The sequence below is a fragment of the Tachypleus tridentatus genome, chromosome 13 (genome assembly GCF_004210375.1).
Source record: "Tachypleus tridentatus isolate NWPU-2018 chromosome 13, ASM421037v1, whole genome shotgun sequence".
Classification (NCBI taxonomy): domain Eukaryota; kingdom Metazoa; phylum Arthropoda; class Merostomata; order Xiphosura; family Limulidae; genus Tachypleus; species Tachypleus tridentatus.
Genome location: NC_134837.1, coordinates 182,537,923 through 182,553,732, shown reverse-complemented (window position 1 = coordinate 182,553,732; position 15,810 = coordinate 182,537,923). Strand labels below are relative to the sequence as shown.

At 34.7% G+C, this 15,810-nt stretch overlaps 1 pseudogene across 1 annotated transcript in view; it reads right to left on the bottom strand.

The window, feature by feature from the left end:
* Positions 1 to 293: 293 nt before the first annotated feature.
* LOC143238440 (uncharacterized) overlaps positions 294 to 15,810 on the bottom strand; it is a 180,418-nt pseudogene continuing 164,901 nt past the window's right edge. The window contains exon 3 of the transcript XR_013020581.1: positions 294 to 3,962. The product of XR_013020581.1 is annotated as an uncharacterized LOC143238440 (transcript). The remainder of the gene's footprint in view (positions 3,963 to 15,810) is intronic.

Below are 15,810 nucleotides of genomic sequence, written 5' to 3'. Positions count from 1 at the left end.
GCGACCGGGATTCGAACCCGCGACCCTCGGATTACGAGTCGAACGCCTTAACACGCTTGGCCATGCCGGGCCCATCATTTTAAATATAGGGTTTTAATTAAAGTCACATTGTACTTGTCAAGCAGTAATTGCTTCCAAATTTTAAATGTCTTAATTCACGTGTTTCACGAACTGTGATTAAACTGATACTTAACAAATTCTGAAATTTCTCACAGGTTTTTAAACAATATGTAGGGCCACCCTTTACTTTAAATTTACAGTTATTACAAATTCACAACAGTTTTATTTTCCATACATCTTTATTTACAAGTTGTTTATTGACACGTATGCGGAAAGAAGTTACTCTGTGTGAGGATTCACACGAATGATAACAGTTGGACAGTGATAGTAAGGAATCAAAACTAAAAGCAGCAAACAACAAAAAGAGATAATTTAAATTTTAGGTTAAATCACATCACATTTACACATTTTCGTAAAATATATGTATTATAGGAAAATTTCCTGCAGACATAATCACTTATGAAATAGAATCAACTATATTCGAAAATTAACTTTTATAACTAGGAAATTCTAACGGTAATACACAGAACACGTTTGTTATCAGTGTCATTGACGCAAACAATCTTTCAAAACACGGTATTTCACACAAAGAATTTTCATTGCTTTTAAAGCAAACATGTTATAATGCACAGATTAAATATTCAATTCAACTCTTATGTATTTTAAAATATTTTCAGCAACACGTTCAAATTTGGGATTTTGGTACATTGATTAACTACATTTTCAAAGTATGTTGGTGGTTGGGGTTTGTTTCTATTTTAACGCAAAATTTCATATTTGATTATTTTATATACTGTAACCAAAGCAAATTTTCTATTGAGATGAAACTTAGGTTTCAAGCTGTAACTTCCAATTATACACAGAGAGAGAAAGCCAAAAACCCTCAAAATAATCAAGGACATATCTTCAGAGTTCTCGTAGTTGCTTGTGCAGTATCCTCAGCAAGAATCGAACACCAAATTGGAGCAATACAAGTCTCCAAGCTTAACATTAAGCCACCACGAAGAAGAGAGGGTGGGGTGAAGCATTTCAGAATTAGAGAAAATGTAATAATATCCAGTAAGAGCGTATATATGGATTATATTTTCACTGTATACTATTGTATTTATATTACACTCTGATTAAGAATGTTTCGAAATGCACGTGAATCGAAGTCATTAATGCAGAAGAAATATTTTGATACCACTCGTCAGCCACAAAATATAATTCAAAAAATAATTAAGCTCAATTGAACATTGTTAAAAGTCTGAATAATGAGTAGTTAGTTTTAATTAATTTCCAATATTACGGTAAACGCATATTATTAGAATATATTTAATCATTTTACCTCTCATTTTTGGGTGATGGAGGAGTAATAGTCTCTAATAAAGTTCGAGCGATATCGCAATTTCACTAAGCCTCATTTTAAGTGGACATTGCTCAGAGCGTTGAAATATGAAGGGTTAAATGCTGATATTATATTTGTGTTTTGAAAATAATTATAAGCATCAAAGCTTAATACAAAAACAATTCTGTTTATAAATTCGTTGAAAGAAAATAACATAAATAGTTGGTGAGCTGAGAATTCTTAATGAACGTTATATGACTGTAAATATCTTAGCTAAGCTAGGTGAAAAGAAATAAAGTCACAGGAAAAAAGTCACATTTTATTTAAATACCATAAATAATTAAAGTGATAAAACAAAAACATATTTCAAATCAATTATTAAGTGAAAATACACAACGTCTACACATTGACAACACAAATTACGTGTGATGATATCACACATACACTGGTGTGCATAAAAATGGAACATTTTAAAAACATATTTTTAATAATAAATAATGGTTTGGCTGAATAATATTGCAGTTATTTTATCACTATAACTTCAATAATATTATGCTGTTTTCTTTTAAATAAATCATTAGTTAGCAGTTGCTGTAGATCTAATTTATAAATTCTACGTGTGAAAAAAATTGAACAAAAATTAATTATAATTATAATAATGTTTTCACGAAATTTTCTGCCTTTTTAAAATATACCTGTGACTTTTTTCTTGTGGCTTTTTTCCCTGGAATCCTTAGCTAAGCCTATCAATAAAATGTCGTAGCTAAACCTATTAGTAAATGTCTTAGCTAAGCCTATCATTAAATATCGTAGTAAAGTTTTCTTTGTTGCTACAGCATGTAAGTTGTAGTTTTTTGTTATTAACCACACAGCTACACAATAACCTTTGCGATGACCTCTATTGGTATTTATTTCCGATTTTTAGCGTTTTAAATCCTCATAATACCGCTGAGCCATCAAAAAGTTACATAAGTAGAATGTGTACTCGTGATTTCCAGTCATATTTATCAATTCATTATTTTTAATTTAAGCAACAAATTAATATTAAAATTCTCCATTAACTAGTGGGATTTTAGTCTAATGTGTTATGGAGAGAGTGAGAGTTAATCTACGTTAAACGTCATAACTATAATATTAACATTTATAATAAAATCTTTAACCAAATTGTACATAGTCAAGCTCAATAATCGATGAAAAAAGTAATTTAAATGAAAACTTACACAAAAACAATATGGTATTAAAAAACAACAAAGTATCTTGTTCAATATTCCAATGTCTACGTAAGTATGAAGAAAAAAATTTGAACTTTAAAATAGTTAATTTTTACCATAACATTAGCAAACAAACATATCAGTACTTGTGCAACCGACATTAGAATTTGTTGTTAGAAGATTCGCGAAATGGATACCAGAATAAAAGTATCCATACTCAAAGTTATTACTTCGTATGTGACATCTAAGATGACCTACACATACACGTGAAATAGGCACGCAGCACAGTACTTTAAACATTGAATAAACCAACCGAAAAGTGTTGTGATGCACGTGGTATCTTTAACACATCAACCAGCGTCCACTTCTAAAGTGAAATCTTTTTTAAACGATACACTTAGAAAAACCAACACAAGCAATCCGTTGTAGACCTGCTAAAAAGACTGCTTTTCGGGCTACGCGTGAGATAAATCCATGAGAGGAGTACATAATGGATATGTACAGATATATCAAACGTTTCTTGTGTTAGGAAATGTGGGCAGGAAAACTCTAAACCGTTGGAAAAGTTTTAAAACCATACTCATCATCGCTGTCAGTGTCTTTCTTTGTAGATTTCCACTCATTTTCAAGAGACTTGGAGATAGTCCGCCTATCGGACTGATTCGAGAAAATGGTGTACAGATTGTGTCGTTGTTTAGGCCTATTACTGAACGAGTTTCTCAGAGAACTCGTCGAGTCCGTTACTAAAGGTGAGGCAGAAGTCCCTGAAAAAATGTAAGGTAAATTATCGCGATCCTTGTAGGTGACAATGGTGGGGCGTGCAGGAAGTGGAGGAGGCAGGTCTGTGTCACGAGGACCTCTTTTGGTAACAAAATCGTACATTATTTCTTCGTACACGTGGTAGTCAGCAACGCCCGTTCTTTGATGATTTATAATGTTGCCCTCATTCAACCTGAAATCTGAAGGCCTATAGAAGTTACCTGTTTCATTGGCAACGAGGACCCCAGGGGTGTCTTCTAAAGGGTCCTTACTGTTCTTTGATGCCGTCACGGCAACTTTTGTGTTATCACTGTCAAAGTCTGGCTCCATAATTTGACCTTGTTTCTTTAACTGCAAGTCCTGAATAATATCGAGCATACATTTGGCTACTTCGGTGAACCGAGATCTGACAACTGAATTCGCTGGTTTGTCCAGATTATTAGGGTCATGCCTTTGTTCTTGATTCTTCTCTTCGGAACAAGCTTGGACCGAAGGATGACTTCTTTCATCGGCAACACTTGTATTTGGAATGGGTTTTCTTTCCGAACTTTGGGTTTGAGACTGTGGCCCGCTTTGTTGATCTTTGGCTGTTTCGGGAGGTTTTTCTAGGAAAACAAATTTAAAAAAAATAGTACAATGAAATACTTCCAAAGAGTTAGTATATTTAAAAATATATTATTCCTAATGCAAAAGATTTATTGAATGTTTGCTAAAGAAATCGTCCGATGTCTTCAATTTAACGGCGAAGGCAGGTTTTAAAGATTACCATTCGTAATATTTTATGATTGTTTGTTTTTGTTTTGAATTTCGCACAAAGCTACACGAGGAATAGCTGCACTAACAGTCCCTAATTTAGTAGTGTAAGACTAGAGGGAAGGCAGCTAGTCATCACCACCCACCGCCAACTCTTGGGCTACTCTTTTACCAACGAATAGTGGGATTGTCAGTAACATTATAACGCCCCCACGACTGAAAGGGCGAGCATGTTTGGTGTGACGAAGATTCGAACCCTTTACCCTCAGATTATGATCAAGTGCCTTATCGACTTGGCCATGCCGGGCCAATATTTTATGAAGTTGTTTTTTTAAATCCTCTTTCAATAAATTAGGAGATTTTGAAACATTTAAAGACAAACTACTTAAATACCTTTGAAGATTAACTAGTACCCGAAAATGTTGTCTAATTCACTTTCAGTAACTTTAAACTTTGAAAAAAAAAAGAAGGAAACTCCATGAGATAAGCGTAATTTGGACCAGTCCACTAGAAAAAATCTAGAATATAAGATACTGGAAACCTACTGCGTGTAGAAGGTTTGGTTTTCTTTAGTTTCGCGCAAAGCGACACGAGGGTTATCTCTGCTAGCCGTTCCTAATTTAGCAGTATAAGACTAGAGGGAAGGCAGCTAGTCATCACCACCCACCACCAACTCTTGGGCTACTCTTTTGCCAACGAATAGTGGGATTGAAGGTCACATTATAACGCCACCACAGCTGAAAGGGCGAGCATATTTGGTGTGACGAGGATTCGAACCCGCGACCCTTCGATTACGAGTCGAGTGTGCCTTAACCACCTGGCTATGCTGGGCTACTTATCCAAGGAAGAACGTCGAACCTGGAATCTAAACTACTAGCAATGTCAAAGAAAAAATATAGAAAATTATTCGCAAACATGAATTAAAAACATCACTTTAATATAAAATCATGGCTATAGTTATAGGCTCGGTATGGCCACTTGGGTTAAGGCGTGCGGTTCGTAATCTGACGGTTGCGGGTTCGCATTCCCATCGCGCCAAACATGCTCGCCCTTTCAGCTGTGGTAAAAGAGTAGCCCAAGAGTTGGCAGTGATGACTAGCTGCCTTCCCTCTAGTCTTACACTGCTACATTAGGGACGGCTAGCACAGATAGCCCTCGAGTAGCTTTGTGCGAAATTCAAAAACAAAATAAACAAAACAAGCCAAGCCTATAGTTATAACGTATTGAAAAAATTATTCAAAGTGCACCGTAAATCCAGAAATTAAGTAAAAAGTCTCAGTAAATCTAATGTCTTAACCACATCGAGCTATCTGCTGTGTTCACCAAGGGGAATCGAACGACTGATTTTAGGCGTTGTAAATCCGTAGATTTATCACTGTCCCAGCGCGGGACTATAATGTTAAGACAAAATTGGACGTTGTTTAGATGATTTATAATTAGTTATGTAATTGATTGTTTGAGCACTATTTGAAGGAAATTATTCAGTGTTGTTGACGTGAAATTATTTGATTATCTTTTGTCCTCATCACCTTGAAAAGTATATATGGAATTGTATATATATATATATATATAGTGTAAAGACAAGTAAAAACTAAAAATTCAAGATAAAAAATACCCAGCAGACATCACGCTGTGGGAACGAGGCAAAAAAAGCACGAACAAGTAGGGAAGGTGGCGAAGGGTGTGTGTAAAGTATGTAGGTAGGTGATGCAGTAGTTGTCAAACAGTGTCACACTGGAGGGGTTAGGTTACGTTGATGGCAAGCACCCTTGACGGTGCGACTAACACTAACACATTGATACCTCTGAGTACGTGTTGATGGATGTATACGTTTGTCTGCGTCTAAGAACGCATATAATGAGCCGATTGAACCAGAAGATACATGTATAAATCTAGTAGTTTAACATTGGTGAAGAAGGACATTAGTGTTACTACAAGAGCTTGATGGGTTTTCTAGAAGTGAAAGACGTGTAGAAATTATTTGTAGATTAATATGAAATTGTGAATTAATCATTAAGAGTTATTCTGTTTAATTTTCGGTAATTACCTATACGGTAAAAGACAGAAGCAAAAAACAAGTCAGTTATTTCGGTTACATAACGAACGTAGTTTCGTTTTTTTGAAAAATTGAACCCCATTCATTACAAGTAGATAATGTATCTCAGAACGGCTGGTATGGGTATTAACACTTTTACTAATAAAGCAGAGGAAGGTCGAAACGTTGTTCTCTGCTTTGTTAGTAAAAGTGTTAATACCCACACCAGCCGTTATGAGATATTTTTTTTACTTTAAGTGGGTTTCTCGTCATCACAAGTAGATAATTTTATATAACAGTTCAATATTAAACGAACTACGCACCATAGAGAAAGAACAGCAAAACACAACAACACCTGAATACTGACTGTGAAACTACAGAGAAACACTACATCTGAAGTCGGTATTACATTTGCTTTTTGTTTTAGCACACAATGGGATACCCGCGTTGTATCAGCCACAGTGATAAAATCCACAGCTTAGCATTTACAAGCTTTTAAGATTACCACTGAGCAATGTCGAATGGCACATATGTATAAACAATAAAGCACTGGAGCTGAGACCAAGCAAGAATTAACAGGTTTATATATGATTATAGAAGACACATCTTTTTCTTTTTTTTTTTCAAATTGAAACAAACATGGAATTGACGCTAATGTTCGTGTTTTTATATAAACATGTAAAATCCATTACAGATAATATTGAAAATTCTGGAAAAGAATCTGAATTACATAAGTTTAGTTTTTTAAGAATGAAGTTTACGAATGCTTTATTTTTTAATGTGTTGAAACTTGTGTCGTTAAACCATGTTAACTGTGCGTTACTACACACTGCGCATCCATTGGTCCCACGGATTCCCACTGACGTTTTGGTAGCAGTTCGAGACTTTGAAACGGAAGTGAACAATTTTAGTTACGTAATATCCGGCCACACTGTTTTTGCCTCTACTTTACATTCCTGTTCGTCTTCTATTGATGATTACGATGAACTTGGAAGATGTGCATTCCAGAGATTGGTGTTTCTTCAACTACCTGGCTACCAACCACGCCCGCTCGTATGTTTGATACCTTGAAAGAATAGACAAATGTACGGCCATCGAAGACTCGATAATTAGTCCTGACTTGCGGCAACGTTGGTGAAGCGTACAACTGAATCTTTTATACACATAACACTCGAGCTCTCTTCCGCTAGGAGTCCCGCCCCACCAGTCCTTGGCTGATCAAGTTAGGCTAAACGGTTGCCACACGATAGGGCGCCATAGAATACACATTCATAAGTACTAAATCATTAAGTTACACGTTTAAGAAAGCAAAGTGGCAGATCGTAAATTTCTACCTAACGTAAATAACTACATTCTACTGTCTGACTGATTGAGTTCTGGTTGTCTTCTAATTAAGTGAAAAATCAATCAACCAACCTTTGACAAAGAAGACAAGCTTATAAGTTCATGTACTACGTAGCTTGTATCAGACTCATTTGTGAGTGTATTCACATTACATGTCAATCTAACAGACGGTAAAAACCAAACAACGGAATGCAGATAGGCTGTGACGATAACGCTTAAAAACAAGATAAACACATATAAATTTGTCCAATGAAACTTATAGATATTCAAGCCATGCAGTTGTTATTAAATCATCATAGTTCCTTATTTTAAACAGGTACGCCCTTCCGAAGCTCAGTGATTGTAGTATTTAGATAAACTATTTCCTAGTAGTTCTTTGCATCTTTGCACAGTGCAATTCTCATATCGTATGATTTGCTGATACACGTGCTCTTCATTTGTTTCATGTTCGTCAGGGGCCCAGGATGGCCAGGTGGGTTAAGGCGTTCGACTTGTAATCTGAGGGTCGCGGGTTCGAATCCCCGTCGCACCAAACATGCTCGCCCTTTCAGCCGTGAGGGCGTTATAATGTTACTGTCAATCCTACTATTCGCTGGTAGAAGAGTAGCCTAAGAGTTGGCGGTGGGTGGTGATGACTAGCTGTCTTCCCTCTAATCTTACACTGCTAAATTAGGGACGGCTAGCACAGATAGCTCTTGTGTAGCTTTGCGCGAAATAAAAAAACAACATATTTACGCCAGTACACTCGAAGGACTTGACATTTTTCAAGACAGTCGAGAAGGTAGAAAACTAAAACATCCAGCCAAAAACTATCGTTTTAGAAATTGATTTAGAAGTTTTATAAATGGGTAAAAAAATGTGGTTTAACTTTAAGTGTTAGTAAACTTCATCCACCGAAATAAAAAAATAAAAAAATCAGTTAAATTATACCTACCTTCTTCAGCCGGTAGGTGATGGATGTCATCGATGATGGATGATTCAGTAAAGTTGTATGGTTATTTTTATTTGCAGTTTTTAAATGTTTTATTTGTCCTTGTGTGAAGTTTTATCACACATTTTGTTCAATAGTGAATAAAGTCGACCTTTCTTTCATCTATTCTTTTTGTTTGATTTGAATTTAATGCAAAGCTTTACGAGGGCTATCTGCACTGGCCGTTTCTGATTTAGCAGTTAAAGACTAGAGCGAAGGCAGCTAGTCGTCATCACCTTCCGCCAACTCTTTTTCCAATAAATAGTGGGATTGATCGTAAGTCCATAAGGCCTCCGCGACCCTCAGATTACGATTCGAGCGTCCTAACCACCTGGCCTCATCTATTATGACTGAATTAGCTTACAAAAATGTAGTTGAATTATTTCTAAACACATCTGATTGTATTAATTAATTAACGTGATATAAAATATAATTTTTAATAATTACGGTAACAATGTACTGATTTGATGCCAATCCTTGTCATGGATAGCCGCCTATATGATTTAATCAATCATTAATTAAAGTCATTTTTAAATTACGAACTAATTACTGACTACTTATGGTCCTATATTTTAACTGCTAATGGGGTAAATCCTGGAAAGGGTAATTTCTGTTCCGTGGAAGTGGTCGGAATTCGAACCAAAGTTTTCTTTCACCAAGACTAAAATCTACTAATACATTTAATTGTTTCCAAGAAAGGTTTACAACGTCTTACTGGCTTTAAATCTAGGTTTACTGAATGTGGTATCAGTTAAGGGACTGCAAAAGGCTTTTTTTATTATTTTCTTTATCGTATGTGGTTCATATCCCATAGCTTTAGCATTATTCCAAGTTGTCCTGGTCTGGGATAGCCAGATGATTAAGGCACTCGACTCGTAATCTGAGGATCGCGGGTTCAAATCCTGGTCACACCAAACATGCTCCCCCTTTCAGCCTGACAGTCAAGCTCGCTACTCGTTAGTAAAAGAGTAGAGCAAGAGTTGATAGTGGGCTGTGACGACTAGCTGCTTTTCCTGAAGTCTTACACTGCTAAATTAGGGGCAGCTAGCGCGGATAGCCCTCTTATAGCTTTGTGCGAAATTCAAAACAAACTGTTGACGTGGTTAATATATTCTTGACCATTGCCGTAATTTGTTATCTCTTCTGATCTAATTAAAAATTTGTTTTAAATTTTAATGGTTACAGCGTTTTATCATATTTACCAGATATTTCACATTCCGTCCGTTACTTAGAATTTGTTTGTTTTGAATTTCGCGCAAAGCTACTCGAGGGCTATCTGCGTTAGCCGTTCCTAATTTAGCAGTGTAAGACTACAGGGAAAGCAACTAGTCATCACCACCCACCGCCATCTCTTGGCTACTCTTTTACCAACGAAGAGTGGGATTGACTGTACATTATAACGCCACCACGGCTGAAAGAGCGAGCATATTTGGTGCGACCGCGATTCGAACCCGCGACTATCGGATTACGAGTCGAACGCCTTAACATGCTTGGCCATGCCGGACCCCGTTACTTAGAAGCAGTTAGATTACATTGTGGATTTGCATGAAAATGGCTAAAGGTTATTATTATTTTTTATCATTCCAGTTTGTAAATCTACTAGGTTTGGGTAACAAAAAAATTCATTTCAACAGTTGTAAATAAAAAGCTAAATATACTTTATTGCAAACTTTGTACAACAATGTATTAACAGTTTATCAAAGTTTAATAAAAGTCTAAAGTTAAGCTGTAGCATAACATCATAAGTTTATTTATTTATAATATTAAGTACGGTAAAGTGTATCCTTAAATAAACCAAAGGATAAAAATCGTATACAATTTCAGTATTATTTTATCTCTTTATCGAATATACGTTGTACTTAATAAAGGCTTAACTAATGTTAGGTCTAGTACAATTGGACTCCCACATTTCGGTGCCTGCAATTATAATTATTTTGCATTTTTCTAGAAATTCCGTATTTTAAGAATTACTATTGAAATAAAGATAATTTGACCACTCATGTTTTGCAGGTCTTACACACATTTCACGAATACGTTGGTGTTACCTTGAAATTATTATTTTTTGTATGGTTAACCTTTTTGTTTACTGGTTCATTTTCTGCTAGACACAGAGCACAGCTACACAATGGGCTATATGTGCTGTGCCCACCACAGGTATCGAAACGTGCTTTTGTTTACCATTATAAGCCTTAATTATTATTTCTGAGCCATGAGAAAGTAATTTAATTTTTATTATCTTCCGCTTTTTCCTCCCCATATTACATTTCGATACTCGTGGTGGGCACATTATGTAGCGTTGCGCCTAACTACAAAGCAAAACAAAATACAGTGGAGCGCCATTAAGCCGCGGACCAGTAAACCGCGAAATCGCTTAAGCTGCTGTAGCAAGTCTTGTCCCAAAATTTTTGATGTATTAAATCTACTACCTGGCTTTTTAAAGTTTCTCACACTCTCCTTGTCGTTGACACTGACATGACAAATGTGTTTTTTCTTATTGTTTAACTGCCAGTTAATTAATTCGGTATTAAAAATTTAATAATTTATGCAACTGCGCAATATCGCTACCACGAGATTTAAAATGGTGGCTCGCATGTAACACGGGAAGACGAAATTTTACAGGGAAAGCGAACCATCGCAATGCATTGGTCGTTTGTATTAAAACGGCACTAGTCAATTGTATCTGAATAGTCTATACATTAATATTATAATGATCACGCAATGGCCCGGATGAGGCTCCTCGGCGGAGCTGTTGGTGACTTCGGCTTTTCAGTCACAAAGGTTTAAGCCGCGGTTAAGCAGGTTGACCCCCCAAATACCGCGGCTTAAAGGCGCTCCACTGTATTCACGCTTAAAAATAAAACAACAACGAAGTTTCGTGACTGTGAAACTATGTTTGCTAAAGACAGAATTTGAGGAAGGTAACGACTAGCACAATGATAAGTATTAATTAAATTAATCGCGGGATAAGTAGTATTTTAATAGATGTTTTAGGTTATTATTGTTTGACAACACACCATTTTGTATTACTTTATTAAAATCATAAATTCACATACGAACACGCCTTTCTTTATGGCATTTTCCTATTAATATGAACTTCCAATCAGAATAAGCTATTTACTTCGATTAAAAAAAAAGAGGAAAAACTAACTTAGTAACGATGAGCATGAATATAATACATTGTTTCTGCAGGTTAGGTACCTCGTTATTAACGATATTTTCGGCCATAAACCCACTAATAGCTCAAGAGGTTTCAACAGCTATCAAGAACTATTTCACTTAATTATAATTTAAGAAATGTATAATGAGTATTGAGCAGTAATAGTAAAAGTTGGATAGTTTTTAAGGTGTTAGGCAATAAACTGCAATAGGGGTTAACATAAAAAAAAATTAAAATAAGATGTGCAAAACAGCCAAATTATTTCACATAAACTTGTATACCATGGATAGACAGTCATGATTCAAACGCTTCAAAATTCCCACATGTATATTAACAGATTACATATGCGTGCCACAAGAATGAGGTTGCATACAGGAAATTCCTAACCATTTGAAACATTTTTATAAATATCCACTGTGCAAAGAATAGTGCTTACTGAATGGTTTACTTGTCGAACTAGTAACTGCATAATAAGAATACTCAGGCACAAATACACTTACTAGCCAAAAATAACCATACATGTAACATCAGTCACAACAACTATAACACCAAAATAACCATACATGTAGCATCATTCATTACAGATATAACAGTAACCATACAGCAGTATAAATCACTACAGATATAACAAAATACAGCCCACATGCAGCATCCATCATAACAGATATAACACTAAAAATAACAACACTCGCTCATGTACCAACTATAACACATATTACACTGAAAAACAACCCCCATGCTCCAACTATAACAACATATATTACACTAAAAAAAAAGAATCCCTCATGTACCAATTATAATCATACATATGATACCAAAAATAATCCACAGGTACAGAGCCAGAAATAACACACATGCTTATCTAGAACCAGAGACATAATGCTAAAAGAAAAAAAGATTCATGTAACATCAATTACCATAAACAAAAATAACACAACATAATATTCTGGGACAACATGGGATCTAGGACATACTGGTTCAATTAGGCTGTCTCCTCTTCTAAAATAAATTAAAACTATTGATGAATAAATAAATAAAATATAAAGCTATTCCTTGCAATTCATATACTTATCAAGTTTTCTTAAACTCACTTAAATTTACTGCCTCTACAACATTCAAAGGCAGCTCATTCCAAAGGCCAACTACCCCATTACAAAAATAAGTCTTAGTTTAAGATGACTCTTACCCAGTCAAAAATTTATATTTGTGTCCCCTAATCCTACTATTCTTACTGTTAAATATGAAAACTGTTGATACATCAACACTATCAACTCCCTTTAAAATCTTAAGTACCTCAATCAGATTCCCCTTACTCTTCTTTTTTTGAGAGAAAACAATTTCAGAGATATTAACCTCTCCTCATACGACAACCCCTCCATCCCAAGCACCATTGTAGTAACCTCTCTCTGAATCTTTCTCTGCAATTAAATGTCCTTGAGGAATGGAGCTCAAGGCTGAACAAAATACTCCAAATGTAGCATAATCAGTGATCTATAGAACGAAATTATAACTTCTGCAGACATATGTTCAATATTTCTATAAATACAACCTAAACTCCTATTTGCCCTACCACAAGCACGTTGCTTGGATGGCTTAAGAGACTAATCAGCTATTACACCAAGATCCCCTTCTTTCATGATACTTTTAAAATTATTCCCACACAAATTATCATTATGATTTAAATTATGATAACCCAAATGCATTAGCTTGACTTTATTATAATTAAATCCCATCTGCTATTTATTCACCCAACCCACTAAATGATGTAAATCGTTTGGTGAATCAGCAGTATCCTCTTCACAGCCAACAACACCCAAGACTTTAATATTATCTGCAAATTTAAGTAATTTATTGACCATTCCTACATCTGCATCATTAATGTAAATCAAAATGAACAATGTTCCTAAGACTGAGCCCTGGGGTATGCCACTAATTACATTAATCCAGTTTGACTGAACTCCATTTGGAACAATCCTTTGCTTTCTTCTCTCCAGCCATTCTTCTATTCAATTTCCTAACTTATACCCCACACCCATAATCTTTTTACAAGTTTTTTTTTTCTGTGGCACCTTGCCAAATTCTTTCTGAAAGTCCATATACACCAAATCTACACCCTTACCCTAATCTACATAAAAAAGGTTTGTAAGGCAAGATTTTCCCTTAGTGAAACCATATTTATTATCCAATAAAACTCTGAACTTTGTTAAATGACGTTGCAAAGCATCTTTAATCAGACTTTCCAAAACTTTTCCCACACCTTATGTCAGACTAATAGGTCTATAATTACTTACATAATTTTAATCACCTTCCTTAAAAAGAGGAGTTACATCAGATAACTTCCATTTCTCTGGTACTTATCCACTATTCAAAGACTGATAAAAAATAGTAGCAAGTGGTTCACATATCCAACAGTTAACATCCTTGAAACCTTTCATGAAATACTATCTAGCTCAGGAACCTTACCTTTCTTTAAACTTCCCTTTTTTTTGAACAAGCTCAGCACCTTGTTTAATTTGTTTCTGTCTATAAACTGTTCAAGATTTAAAATATTGCTTAAATCTTCTTTAGCTAAAACTGAAAAGAGCCAAATTTAATAAACCAGACATTTTAAAATTACACGTCTGCAACTTTAAACTTCCTAAAATTTTTATTTGTTTTTTTTTTAAGTGAAGCACAAAGCTACACAATAGAGTATCTGTGCTCTGCCCCAGGATATTGAAGCCTGGTTTCTAGAGTTGTAAGTCTACAAACATATCGCTGTGCTACTTGGGGGGGGGGGAGCATCTGATTAGTGTCTCCAAATAACTCAGCCGACCAGTTCACAACAGATGATTCTTGTCACATCCCTTCAAATTTTGCTTTTTTCAAATTTGTAAATAAGTTTCATTATTCTTCATCTCCATGTATAGCAAAACATTAAACCTGATAAAGCAATGATTACTTGTACCCAGATGTTCCCTATTTGTAGTCAACAATAAATCTAAATATTATTGTTTCTAACAGGTTCCTCAACCAATTTTTGAAGAAGGCCATCCTGAACAGTTCTAAAAACCTTTTCCCCTCATGGTTTGACTCTATCATTTCTCAGTTAATATGCCTGAAATTCAAATCACTCGTAATTATGACTTCATTAACAGTTGAAATCTTAATCTTATTGAAAAGTTTCTCCATAATTTTATCAGTATCATATGGTGGTTTATAACAAATTCCCACTAAATGACCTTTCCCTTTATATCTACTAATAGAAACCCAAGTGGATTCAATCTCCTTGTTATTATCTTTGATATCCTCAACTTCAACAGCATGTAACTCACTCTTTACATATAAAGCCACTTCACCCTATCTTTAATACTCTATCCCTATTAAATAACCTGTAAATTTGTGTCATAAAATTATTTACGTTTAACCATGTTTCAGTTGTTCCCATTATATCAAATCATCCCTTCCTACTAATGTTATAAAGTCATGTTTTATTTCTCATACTTCTAACATAACAATAGTAACAACGCTTACTTCCTACACTAATCTTAACTATTGTATACTTAGTTATAGTTTGAAAATAAATACTCAATACAGAATACCAGCAGCCTATTGCCAATTCTGTTACTGTTAAGCCTAACGTTTAAAAATCTATTAATTAGTATTTATAACTACTTTACGTTCACACTAGTGGCGAGTTTATTTTTAATTATATAGAACTTTATCAGAAGTGACAATAACTAGTATTTGATGTACAACGTATTTTGCGTGATATACTTTATAACCTACCTATAACCTGAATTGAAACAAATAGATCTAAATTCAAGTAATCAAGTTAATCCTTAACACGTGAAGAAATAATAAACCACTCTTTAGACAGTATTTCACCTGTTTTACGATTTACCAGTAAAGTTGAAATTGCCTAAGCCTAAAATATTGTTACACGTACTAAACCTAATTTAACATCGTAGAGACATTGACACCACTGAACTTGAAATAAACATTGACTGTCTTACTAATGTTGGTAAATATTACTAAACCTAGTTATTATTTTGTTATTTAATCCAAATGATTGAAAATACCAATATTAAATAATTTTCAAATATTTGCGAATCTTTACTTTTCAACTTCTTTTATATATATATATCACTCATGCAGCATCAATCATAATATATAAAATACTAAAATAACCACACATGTAACATTAGTCATCAC